The sequence below is a fragment of the Heterocephalus glaber genome, unplaced genomic scaffold, assembly GCF_053883595.1.
Source record: "Heterocephalus glaber isolate CG9 unplaced genomic scaffold, H.glaber_assembly_v1.0 deba00001615, whole genome shotgun sequence".
Classification (NCBI taxonomy): Eukaryota; Metazoa; Chordata; class Mammalia; order Rodentia; family Bathyergidae; genus Heterocephalus; species Heterocephalus glaber.
The window spans coordinates 874,177-887,749 of NW_028258386.1; the positions used below are offsets into that span (position 1 = coordinate 874,177).

General features: G+C 47.1%; 1 protein-coding gene across 15 annotated transcripts in view; it reads left to right on the top strand.

The window, feature by feature from the left end:
* Positions 1 to 13,573, top strand: part of Chchd6 (coiled-coil-helix-coiled-coil-helix domain containing 6) — a 251,791-nt gene that overhangs the window by 129,023 nt on the left and 109,195 nt on the right. The window lies entirely within an intron of this gene.

Below are 13,573 nucleotides of genomic sequence, written 5' to 3' on the forward strand. Positions count from 1 at the left end.
CATGCCAAGCAACCTGAGCCATCACGTATTGCAGGCAGATCTTCGAGAATCATTTGTCACGGTTTGGAGCTTTGAAACTGACAGTTTGCTTGAGGGGCTTGATTTCCACAGGGGTTTTCTCCCGGGGCAGGCCACAGTGGTGGTTGGCAGAAATGTGGCTTTCTGGATTTCCAGGCAGTGGAGACAGGTGGGAGGTGCTAGTCTGCCTCCTCGGGGCATGCGGGGAGGGCCAGGTCTGATGCGTGTGACCCTGAAGCACTCACTGAGCCACCCTGCAGTCTCGGGGACCTGCCACCCTTACAGAGTAGCCCTTAACAAGCTGATGTTTCTCAGGCCAGCCCCATGCACAGGTTTGACTGTAGCTTGTAATGACAAGGATGTGATTTGAGATCCTGGAAAAGGGTAAAAAAAAAAAAAAAAGAAAATCCACCAGCCACAGCTCTAATTATCACAGTTGCCCATATGTTCCTAGACACAGATTTCTTTCTTTCTTTCCTTTTTTTTTTTTCTTTTGGTTGTATGTGCAATGCTTTGGTCTCCCACTGTGCTCCTCTTGATTCTGTCTCTGGGTTTGGCTGCTAGAAGCATGTGTACATGTGTCTGTTTGGGGTGGAAGGGAAATAGCCTCGCAGTATTTTTCCTCCTCTAAAATCTATTTTCCCCTTGTCACTCTCATCTCTACTTCAGTTCTCCTTAAATCCAGTCCTCTGCTTTGCTGAAGGAGAGGAAATTCTCCTGGCTGAGCCCTTCTTTATCATCTTTTCTTCTCCACTCCTGGTGAAGGGGAGTCCAAACTCCTTTCATATACAGATGTGAGCTTTGAAAAAAATGGGAGGTCCTCTTACAGGCTTGTGAAGAGTTATTAGATGCTTCCAGAAGGAGGTGCATAAACATGATCTCCTTTCTGACTCTTAAACACAGCATTTTGCTGGTGATAATAAAAAAAGGAAAGCACCTCCACATCCCAGGAAATGGAGACTGGTGCAGGAGATAGTGTGGTGGATTGCAGGCGAACCAGAGAAGGAGAGAGAAAAGCCAAAGAATAATAAGGCTTAATTGTATTAGTTTTGAAAAAGGTTTTTGACCTTTCCCATGGATAATTTTATCCCTGTAATAGCTGGGAAGATGGAAAACATGGCATCCAACAATCTTTTTTATTAGCTGTTGCTTTTATACAATTGAGCTTTCATTTGTTGAATACTCTCAGACCTTGACATTTCCAGCTTCTGTGCATGCAGCTCCAGGACCTTCCAATCATCATACTCCTTTTCTTTTCTTTTTTTCCCCATTTCCTTTTAAGTTAGCAACTGACAATGGAAAGTTGTGCAGGGAAAAGTTCCATCAGCTGCCATATCACCCTTGACCACCCAAAACATCTTAGGGTGTACGCACAAGTGAGGAGGGCAGGTGGGGGATGGGACAGCTGTGGTTTGTCCAGGCTGGCTGGAATGCCACCACCCTTTGCCTGTAGGATATGGTCCCCCTCGCTTATTGAGACAGGCAGCAAGGAGAAATCTGCACCGAACCCAGCATCCTGTTCAAGGAAGAGAGGATGTCTTGACCCTTTTGTATCATTGTCTTTTCCCCAGATGGTTATTCTTGGGTGTGGCAAGTATATTTTGTAGGGCTGCTATACTTTTAATCTTTCTGAGTAGTCGTTCCCCCTGCCCACACTACAAGGTCTAAGTAAAGTGTTTTCCTCCACCTCACCGTAGAGAGCAGTGAGGTGCTGAGGATGCCAGGCTCCGTGAGGGTTTCATGGCGGCAGAGGGCATGCCCTGGACTCACTGTCACAGAGGGAGGGCTGCAGTGTGGTTCAGCCCATGGCACCTGGGCACCAGAGCCCCAAGGCTCCACACACTGCATCGCCATCCTCTGCCGTCACTGCGCCTCCTCACGTCTCCGTTTTGAGATACTCATGCTTTCTGTAGGGAGTCAGCAGGCAGTTTAAAGGAAGCAGTGTCTATAAATGTGTGGCAGATGCTGGGTGCCCCTTGAGGGCTGGCCCCATTCCCTCCTGTCCAGCAATACTGGGGATTGTATTTTATGTCAGTGTCTGAGTTTTGGAAGAAGGGATCAGTGTGTGTTGTACACGTGTGTATGTGTGCAGGGTGTATGCTGACCCCATCACCTGCTCCCTGAGATGGAGAAGCTTCATCTCTGGGCTGCAACAGGCTTTTCTCTGATGTCTGCTGGGAGCCTCTCACCACTCCCTGGTCAGGCAGGGTGCACAAGGGAGTGGACTATGTACTGCTTACAGCCAGCTATTCTCACACAGGTGACAGAGAACACGGCCCTTTCATCTGTAGTTGGGCATGTGGACCATGAAGGTAAAACTGAGTTATGGTCACTGAGCCTCATTCCATCTTAGCTACTCCCCTCGCCCCCATACCTGGCCTCCAAGCTTTGCTCAGTTGTCACTTGGTAACTTCCTAGGAGTGGGATCTACCCACATGTCTGGATCAGCTCTCCTGGGCCAAGGGGACTCTAGCCTCTTCAGAACCAGTGCCTCTTACTGCCTTCTGGCAGGAACCTCTGGGTCACATGGTTCTGATGTGGACCCTGGTAGCCCATAGAGCTGACTGCTCTGGGTGGTTGAGACCTTGCCTTCCATGATCAGCCATGGAGCCTAGTCGGGTGGTGGGGACAAGTTTGCTTCGAGGCCTGGCAAACCTCACTCAACTTCTTCCATGATAATGGGACAGCTTTGTGACTCTGAGCATGCTGTTTGTATACTCCAGCCTCAATTTCCTTATCTTTGAAGTAAGGATTTAAGATTAACCTGCCAACTGTTTTGGGATTAGTGATAATTCATTTACAGAAACCATCAGAGGATTGGCATAAGCATTCAGTTCTCTTCAATGTTATTTCCATCCTCCCTTCTGTAGTAAATGCATAGCCATTCATTCATTCCACGTTGACTTAAGCCTGCCAACTGCTAGGCACAAAGATGGTTCAGACAGTTGTGGTTCCTGCCTCATGAGACCTCTCTGGTTTGGAAGGGAAAGGAAATGTGAGGATTAGGACACCAGAAAAGGAGGTGCCTGTGTGCTTCCTCCTGTGACCAGAGCACCTGCTACTTCTATAAAAGACCTCATCTTACTCTTTCCAAACTTGGCAGCTGCACACTGGAGAAGGGATTTCTCAGGGCTAGCTCTACAGACTGAATCTGAGAGAAAGAGAGAAACTTAGAAATGTGTGTATTCTTCCTGGATTGCATCTTTTCCCCAGAATGTAAGCCTCCGACACTGCCCCTCTCAGGTGTACTTAAGAGTGAGCAGTCTCTGGCTGCAAGCCGTGCTGTCGGTGACTCCCACAAATGCACTGTTAGGCAAAGGGGCAGACATGGAAGAAATCCTGTGGACAGTGGAACAGACTGGATAATGGTAACCTGGGGGGAGTAGTGACAGGAAGGGGCCATGTCTGGGTGACAGTTACGGGTGTGCTCAGCCGGTGAGGATTTACTCAGGGCTGTTCACTAGCCTGCTCGCCAGTGTCAAACCCCATAAGCCATGGGGTGCAGCCAAGGGGACAGGTCAACAGGGCCACCCTCTGTGCTACTTTGCACCTTCCTTGCTGTGCTCTGAGACTCTGCTTGGACCTTTCCCCCAGAGCTGCAGGCTCTGAAGCACTGGTTCCAGCCACTACTCAGCCTTTCCTCCTCACTGTAACTGGACGGCAGTAAGCCGGGAAAGGTGAAGGATCTTACCCAAAGACACACAGCCAGAATAGTGTACTCTCTCCCCTGGGGCCTCATCTCCTCTGAGTTCCTGTAATTCTGAGTGTCCTAGCTTCCCACTGGTGCAATTTTACAAGTCTCACCCTGGAAGAGTTGGTAGGACACTGTCAGGTACTATGGGGCCAGGGCTGGGGTCAGGGTGTGGAGCTATAGCTCAGTTGGCCTGCTCAGCAGAATCACTGCCCTCCCTCCCATCCTCCCCTGGGGCTGGCACTCTGTCAGGGATCTAGCGAACACCACGCTGACTTGCGCTTAGTAGCATCTGTGGCTGTCTCTTGTTCCCGATGGGAAAGGTCTGCAAGCACAGAGTCCTTGCTAGGCTGACTCAAAGACGATGATTCATCACCAAGGGATGAGATAGAGTGTCTGGCATGGAGTAGGTGCTCAGTAAATGTTTGTAGGAGTAAGCAGAGGAAAGTGTGCATCTGGAAGCAGGAAACAGTGATGTGGTGGGTTCTGGGAGGGGAGGCGGAAGGCTTGCCAAAGAGACTTCTTGGTGGAGCTATGTGTGGAGAATGAGCAGGATGCCCAGGGCAGCCTGAGGGGCAGGATGTGGGAAGCTGGGGCTCCTGGATGGAGCTCTGCCTTGGCCTGGTTTTCCCGTGAAGGGTAGCAGTGGGTGGTGTGAGTTGGGTGGGCCTGGCTGACTGGCTGACAAGCATGGCCTTCATTGAGGATGACATTGGGAGTTCTGTAAGGGCTGAAAGCTGGGAAATGATTTGCTCTTAAATGCCCAGGAGAATAATGGTACCACTACAAGAAAGAGAAGATTTCACATGAGCCACGACCCTCGGGGAAGATGGTGAGCATTGGAGGCTGAGATGACCAGGAGATGATGGATACTTGTCAGTCAGGGAGTTCTGTGTCCCACAAGATGACAGTCACTTGGAGTTTCTGAGCCTATGCTATGTGCCAGGTCCCTTCTTGTAAGTTATCACTAATCCTGGCAGCAACCTACAAGGTAGATTATACTACACATGTTTTACAAATGAAAAACTGCAGAATCGGGCTGAACGAGCTGCCAGGAGCCATGCAGCTGATAGATAAAGTCTGATCTGTGGAGCTCCCAAGTCTGCTCCTTCTAGTATACTGTACTGCCTCCCCAGATCCATTCAGGAAGAGGAGCTGCACCAAGAACACAGCCAAGAGTTACACGTGCTGCACTGCCAGAGACTACAGGACTAGACCAGGCCTCTTCCATTGGTGGCGAAGGAGATGGGAACTCTACCCGGGGAGCCTTTTCAGAAGCGCAGTGGAGACCGGAGCTAGCCTCATAGGGTTGGGATCAGCAGGGAATGCAAGGATGTGGTGGAAACAAATGTGGGCCACTCTTCCGAGCAGCTTCTTCAAAGAGAGCACACTGACAGTTTAAGGGGAGTGACACAGCATATTCATGGAAGGAGGAGAATTCTTACTGCTCCTTGGAGGGGGAACTCTCAGTGGATGACTTGTCCAAAATTAGAGGAGGGGATGCCATGGAAGGGCCGCTGCCACCTGGAGTGGCTGCTCAGAGGAGTCCCACTCTGGCTTGGGAGGTGGAGATTTCCAGGCTCAAAGTGAGTGAACTGTGTGTCTTAGGCAACAACAGTCAACTGCCAGCCACTCAGACATGGCCAGTGGGCACTTGCGCTGCATGGAGGAGGCCCAGAGCTGACACTAGCAATTCGGAGCCTGGTCTACCATTGAGGAGGCAAGACTAAGAGCAGCAAGGGTTCCCAGTGTGAGCCACCTGCACCTGTGGAGAGAAGCTTCCAGAGCGTGGGAAGGCAGAGGAGGCAGTGGGTACCAGTTACCTGAAAACAGTACAGTGAGAAATCTCCCACAGGGAAAGAGCCTGCCTCCTAATCATTGTTTACCTGCTGAGCTGACTGGCCTGAGACCCAGGGGCTTTTGAAAACCTTTAAATCCAGAAGTTATTTACCAGGTTGGTTTAAGAAGGACACATGCCCACCAGTTGTTCTGTAAGAGGCTCTATTTGCTAATGGTACCACTGTAAAATTACTTTGTGTGTTCTGTTCACATACTAAAAGTGAGGAATAAAATAATATATTACTTAGAGATGTACAACTGCCTTTCTCTACATGTCCCATGGGACCCAAGTTCTTTGATAAGGGTAATCAGAGAGAGGGAAACTATGAGAAAACTGAGAATCACTGACTGAAGCCATTTCTCTTCACATGTAAGAAATGGCTCCGAGGCAGGTAAGACTTGAGACTTACTTGGTACAGTGGTGAGGATTGGGTTTTCAGATCTAGGGGAGCCCTAGTTTGCATTATGGCTTTACTCCTGACTGGCTTCACAGATGATCGAGTCACTTCAAGCCCTTGAGCCTTGGGGTCTGGATCTTCACAAGGAGGACCCTACAATTACATTATCACTTTGCATAATAAAGGAAGAAGCATGGAGCCTGGTCTATTGTAGTATATCCTGTGTAAATGGTAGCTGCCCTTACTGCTACCAGCCAGTCATAACAGTGTGTTCACTATTGTTCTGACTGTCCATGGAGGTCAGACAACTATGTGATCATATCGCGAGGACTCTAGTTCCTCACCTATCTATCCAGTAGCCCTAAAGTTTTTCCACTGCAGAAGGAGAAAGGAGAGTGGTTAAGATTGTAGGCTCTGGAGTTAGATGCTTTTGGACCTTGGTTTTCTACCTTAAATATGAAACATCATGACATTAACCAAGCATTTAGGCCTTCCCAGACTTCATTTCCTTCATCTGTACAAAGGACCCACTTCTCTGGGTAATTATGAGAGGAATTGAAGTAGCTTACACTTTATATCTAATATAGTCCTAGCTCTCAGTAAACACTCAAAAGATTGCTACCCCACCCTCTCCTTACCACCTCCTCCAACCCCACCTTCTCCACCATCTACGCTAAACCTCCACCTCCACCACCACCACCACCACCATCACCATCATTTTCCTCACCACTGCTCCCACCTGAAAAGTCGCTCACACTGCTGTCACCTCTGCCACCACTGCACCACCCCACCTTCCCTGTGTCTTTGTATTGCTTCTGGTGTGTTTGCTAAAGATCTATTTCCTAACCTCACAGTCTCACCTCATATTTGCAGAAATCATCTCATTTCTGTCACAGTGACTGCAGAGGTAGAGGGCAGAAACCACAATGTCTTGCACCTTTGGGAGGCTGTGGCTTTCCTGGGCCTTTGTCAGCAGCCAGTCTTCTCTGGGATAGACATCTGAGCCAGAGACCCCTTGACCTGGCTGCACACCTCCTCTTTGCTAGGTACAATACCAACGTTATGTCAGGTAGGGTTTGTGATGGGAGTGGGAGGGATTTAGCACAGATGAAAACAAGGACACTCAGAAAAGTTAAGAAGCTGCCTGAGGTTTTGCAGCTCATTAAACCCCAGGTCCAAGATTTAATCAGGATCTTCAGAATCTGCTTCTGTAAAATAGGTATAGTAGCAGTTCTGATCTCCTAGAGTAGCTTTGAAAATTAAATGAATTAATACAATATTTCTAACAAATCATACCTCTTTGTCTCCAAGCTTGTTTTCTTGGCACCTAGTAGCTAATATTTTTGAGTGTGCCCCACATCCTAAGCCCTAGTCAAGCAACTCTACCTGGCTGCAGGGAACTATGAAGCTACTGCGTAATGAACTCTGAGCTGGGTGAAAATTTGCTTCATTCCTTATTGCAAAAGTGCCCCATGTCTTGAGTGCATCACGAATTTGTTACTGCTCCAAATGAGCCTACGAGGCAGGAACATCTCTGTTTTACAGATAAGGAAACTGTTTTGGAGAGATGTGGCGGTTGTCACCTGAGTGATTTGGGATGATAGGAAGTAGTCCAGATCTGCTTACCATAGTCCCTGGCAAGCTAGATTCAGGGGATTGCCTACTTACCAGTGCACCACACTGGGCCAGCTACTCAGAGAGCTGTTTGACTCTCTGCTGGAATGGACCTCAGTGGGATTTCCTGTTAGAATACATAGTGCATTGGCACATAAACTTCTCCCTCTCCCCCAGACTGAATGGTTTTGCCACATTTGCCCTATCTATTTTCTTTTGTTCTTTCCTTAGGTACTTCAAAGTGGATCACATCCGAGTGACCGTGACTCTTTTACCTACATACTTCAATATGCATCTGTGAAAATATGTGGGCATTTCCCTACATAACTACAGTAACATTAGCTTACTTCAGAGATTTGACATTAATTCCCCTGATTTCCTCAGAAGTATCTTTTCCCACAATTTGGGGGGTTTTGTTTGTTTTGGGCATAAGCCAGGGTCCATAGAGTCACCAAGTTGCAGTTGGTTCTTTGGCATTAAATGTCTGGGACAGGGTTGTTTTTTTGGGGGGGGGCAGGTTTTTTTCATGCCAGTGACATGTTCCCAAAACTCCTTATTCCCCTTTTCTCTTTTTTGTTGTATCAAAACTTATCCAGAGAAGTAAAGGTAAATGCTGCAGGGAAAGCCAGATAGATAGCTTGTTAGAAGAGGGGAGATTGTCATGCAAGGCCAAGGGCTAATCTCACAGTTAAGTTGAAGTTCTCTGCTGCTGATTTATGTCATTCCCTCCATTATTGTTGCTAGGGTCCTTTTAAGCCCAGGCTCAATCAGTATCTCCTCTTGAAGTGGTTTCTGCACCATTCCTGGCAGCAGCTGCATTAATATGCAGCACTTCCTGCTCCAGGGTTATTGTGTGTTGGTTTTTCCCCTCAGCACATTAAGTCTCCTAAATAGGTACTTATGGGTTGAAGAGCCAGAAGTGCCTGTCCATCATGTGTGCTGGTTACACCTATCCCTGCTGGAGAAGACTGAGTTAAACAAATAATTTTAATTAAATAGCTACTCCAAGACCTTTTCCTTTTTTTTCTTTCTCAGCTCCTCCCTTGTACCTTGGTCAGCTCTACTTGACCAAGGGACCTCCCATGTACTTTCTCAGCTTGTAGTCATGGGATGCTGAGAAGGGCATTAGCATTTGGCCTTTATGGGGGCTGATTATAAAAAGGGTGTTCCTGTCACCCCTCCTCCACTGTGACCATTGAGCTAATGTCCCCTGTGCTGCTTTTGTCTTCCCTCCACAATGGCAGTTCATTACTAATCTTTCACTTGAGCGGAAACTGTGACTGCTCCACTGATGCCCTTTTTCCTGGACCTTCCATCTATGACCGGGCCTCCACTTATGGAAGGAGAGCTTCCTCCAGAGATTATCAGTGGGTTTCCATGCATTAGGACAGAGCTGAGATTCCTCCGGCTTTACCTGCACACTCTCTAGCAACACCCACTGTTGGCATTGAGGTCACCTGAAAAGCACTGCCCACCCTGAAGCCTCTTCTGACCACTCCCTGCTGCCCCCTCTGGCAGAGGTGCAATGGATTAATCCTAACCTTTTTCTTTTCTACCCCCAATGTCCCACTCAGTACCTGGTAGGCACCTGGCATCTTGGGCAGCTCTATAGCTGGCAGCTTGGAGCAGCCAGTGACAGAGCCTGAGTTTGGGTGGATGGACATAAATGGAGGCTCTCCTCAGAGTTTAACTGAGTACTTGTGGCATCAGCAGGGGAGCCCACCCTCCTGACCCTGAAAGACTCTGCTTTGGTGCTTAGTGTCATGGGATTTACTCACCTGTCTGCTTGGAGCTTATCCAGCCGTGGGGCAGCATTGCTTCTTTTTTGTTTTAATTGCTTATGCTTATTTCTTAATCATATATGTTAAGAGTAGGGGGAAACAAAAATGCAGATAAACCAAAGAAAAAAATGAAGTTGTCCAAATCAGCCCCTACTTAGGAAAGTGACCATTGTTCTCCTTAGTATACCCCTGTCCAGACCGGCATCTGCCATGAAACATTTTGTAATGTTACAATATTTGCAATAATGGGTTTGTAACCATGCATGCCATTTAGCATCCTTTTAAAAACTCAGTCTAAAGTGAGACTTCTTTCTGCATCACAAAGGTGACTGAATTAGCCATGTACTGCTCCTTGTTAGGGATGTGCTGTCAAGCTCCAGTCACTCACCATTGCACTACCTTGCTTTAGTCTTTTCCTATTAGGAAAAATATGCCACGTTGGCCATCATTATAGCTGCCTGAACTTGTTTTCTTAGAAGATTATACTTAAATGTACAATGACTGGGCCACAAGTCCTAGGGTTGCACAATGGTTGCCATGCAGTGGGAGCTGTAACAGCTCCCATTCAGCACACCACTGGGATATGACGGTGCTGATCTCCCCTGATTCTTCATGTTGGGTAATTTCCTGTTCACTTCTTAAATTAATTGCAACTATAAAGCATGTTTGCAAATAGTTAAAACACTGGGAAAACAGGCCAAGTGTGGCTCTTCATCACAGCCCTTACTGCAGTGTCCTTCCAGACCTGCCTCTTGGGCTTGCCTTGCTGGAGCTGTTCAGGTATAGGCTGTTGGTACAGGTGGTATCGTGCCATATCACAATACATTTTGGCAAACTCTGCACATCAGACCTCTTTGAACATCAATTTACTTTGTTCCTTTCGACAACATAAGAGGTATCACCAGCACTTCCTTGGGCATTTTCCTGTTGATAAGCATTTAAAATTATTCTGGCTTACAGAAATAATTTCAATGAATACACCAAATTTCTCTTTGAAAACATGTACTATAAAAAGGCTTTTGGAGTTCCTTAGCCTACACCTGTACTATCACAGCATTTCTCCACCTTCAGAAAGATTGCTTTTAAAAAATTAACATTGCTAGGCATGTTTTCATAAGTTCTTTGGCCACTTGTAGTTCTTATTTTTACAATGGGCTCTTAATGTCATTTGACCATTTTCCTATTAGGTTTGTCATTTTCTAATTGATTTATAGTAGGTCTTTGTTGTGTGATGTGGATATTAATTGCTAATTGGAATATTTATTATAAATCTATTTTCCTGGTCTGTTTTTTTAAGCCACTGATTATTATATTTATTACAGATCTGGTTTTTTAGTCTTTTTAACTTTATAGGTATTGTTTTTAGCATTTAAAATTATATGTACAGGGCCGGGGATTTAGCTCAGTGGTGCTGCCGCCTGCTTCGCAAGCGCAAGGTCCCGAGTTCGATCCCCAGTACCGGAAAAAAAAAAAGTCTGTCTTTAAAAAAAGAAAAAAATTATGTGTACATTAGTATGTTGGTTTACAAACTTAATTCTGTCCATGACTCTGGCTGCAAACCAAACTGTATGAAAACTGAATCAAATTTCCCCATAAGGTCAACATTGAACTTAACCATTGAATTTGATTCGGTTCTCATCCAGTTTGGTTTGCGACCAGAATTGTGCGAAGAGTTAAGTTCATGAACTGAGATACTACTGTATGTATGTGTGTATGTATGTATGTATGTACGTACGTATATATGTATGTATGTATGTATGTATGTATTAAGATGAGGTCTTTCTATGTTGCCCAGGCTGCTCCAACTCCTGATCTCCAGCCACCCCTTTCATCTCCTGAGTGTTTTGGGCATTTAGCTTTTTAAAATTTGTATATATTTTATGATAAGCTTAAAAACTCCCATTTTCATTCTGTTTTAAGTTGATCAATTTGGTGGGCAAAAATGGTATTTTGAATTTGTACTTATTTATTACTAAACGATCACATTCCTGCTTCTGAAATCCTGTTTATCCCGATTATTGTCAGAATCTCCCTTGTGAAGGAGTGCTTCCCCGATGCAGGCTGTTTTCCGTTCTTTCCCCAAGCTGGTGATGGTTTTGCCACTGACTAGAAGAAGCCCGCAGGTTGGATGGGCTCAGGGTTCATGTCTACACTTGGGTCAGACTCCTGGCCTCAGCAACTGCTGACTGGCCTTAGGTGAGGCAGATAATTTTTCTGAGCCAAGACCTCTCATTCCTAGGGCATAATAAAAAGTACCTTGTTAGATAGTTGCTGGGGGTAAACGAGATGCTATGGGCCAGGCCTGCCCTACTGGGATGTATATAGATATTCAGTAGTCTTCCCTCCTCTTCCTCCTAATGCAGTCCATCCTATCAGTGGGCAGGTCTATTGGCCCTCTGCATTGAGTTAAGCTGGCCTGCCCGTATGGAGGGTGACCATAGGCTCTGCCCCCACTCTGTGGTTACAGCTATTGTCACAGAGCCACCTGTAGCACATTTACTCTCTTGCCTGTATGTACGCGGCCTGTCGGAGAGCCAGAGAGTCTTCTTCCTTTCCTTTTCCCTAAGCCCTTATCCCAGTTCTCTCAGGCATTCCTCCCGAGAAGCAATCCAGCAATTCTCTTTGTGTTTTGATTTGATGATTTGATGGAGCCAGGCGGGTCTGTGCTGTTGTCCTCCAGACGAGGAACTGTCCCCCAGCAGTGCCACCAGCCTTCTTACAGTGTGTCTGGCAGCTCTGTGGCTCTCAGCGCTGGCTCCTATGGGCCTCTATGTATCCTGCCCAGAAGCTACCTCTCCCTGTCCTGGGTGTGGCTGGTGTTTCAGGGTCCAGGCACAGGCCTTTGCTGTGTCCCTAGCAGTTTGTGTCTTGTTCAGCTGGCAGGAAGGGGGTCTGGCTTGACCCTGTCCCTCAGGTGGGGCTGGAGAGGCTCTGGGATGCCCTTCTGCAGGCCCAGACCTTAGACTTCTGTCATGGGTCCACATCTGGCTCACAAATCTGAAGTTTGCAAAAATCTGTCTTCTCTCCCTTTGCTAAATTAGACATGGTCTTGTCTTGGGGATCTTTCCATTTTCTCTGAATCCTCCAGAGTGCCCACAGCAAGCCAGTCTCTTGTGTGAGTGAATTCTGAGCAGAGATGTGAGTCATCTGGATTGGGAGATTTGAATTCGTTTAGTGTGACTAGATGTTCTCTCACAATTTCTTCCCCACCTTGCATTTCAATTCCCTCATATCAGTGTTTGATTCACCCTTTTCAGTCTGAAGATTATTCTCCTTGATAGCAAATGGGAGTTTAGTAGTTCTTTCTCTCCATCTCCTATTAACTGGACACCTTTCACCCCAATATGGGCCTGTTCCTTCTTGTTCCTGTCACTCCTAATCCAATTTTAGAAGTGTTTTCTTTTGATTCCTTAACATCTCCAAGGAGCTCAGCTCATCTGAGCTTCAGCTCTCTGACCCTGTTCTCATTGGCCTGGGCCACTCCTCAGTGGGCCCTTCCTGCCCCGTCACAGTGGGAGTTCCTGCACGTGCTTGCCTGTAGCCTCATGGAGACCCTTGTGTTTTTGTCAGGGATCTTCAGGGTCCTCGCTCCTAGAGGCAATATCAGAGGTTGCCTCCGTCTTCTTCAAGTTGGAGATCTCCTTCTCAGGGAGGACCTAACATGTCCCTCTGAGGGAGCCCTGTCCCCCACAGTAGACTTATTACAAGTGGGAGATATGATGGTCTTTAAGGGCTGAAGACAGCTCACAAGCTCCTTTTCCACTTATTGAGATCACCCATTGTATTTTTTAGATGTGTGCTTTGAAAGACTTCTCTCTCTGTCCTCTCCTTACAGAGCAGTAGCTCTCCCCAGGGGATATGGGCCAACACTTGCAGACAGTTTTGGTCATCTTGATTTGGGGGAGGGTGCTGTGGCCTCTAAAGGGCAGACCCAGGGCTGTTGCTGTCCCCCTGCCTAGGACAGCCTCCTGCAACAAGGAATCAGCACAAATGTCATTCTTGCGGGGCAGAGCCCTTGTGCAGTACACCTTTGAGTACCTCATGGCACTTTCGGCACTGGCTAGAAACTGCATGTTCCTTCTTGAGGGCCCTTGTTCAGGTGGAGGCCCAGGAACCAGCCTGTGATGGAGCACACAAAGTAATGCTGACATGTCTGTTCACAGTCCCCACTGAGAAGCACTGTTGAGCATCCTGGACTCTGTCCTCCAGTACTAGGTCCCCGGTGCTCCCTA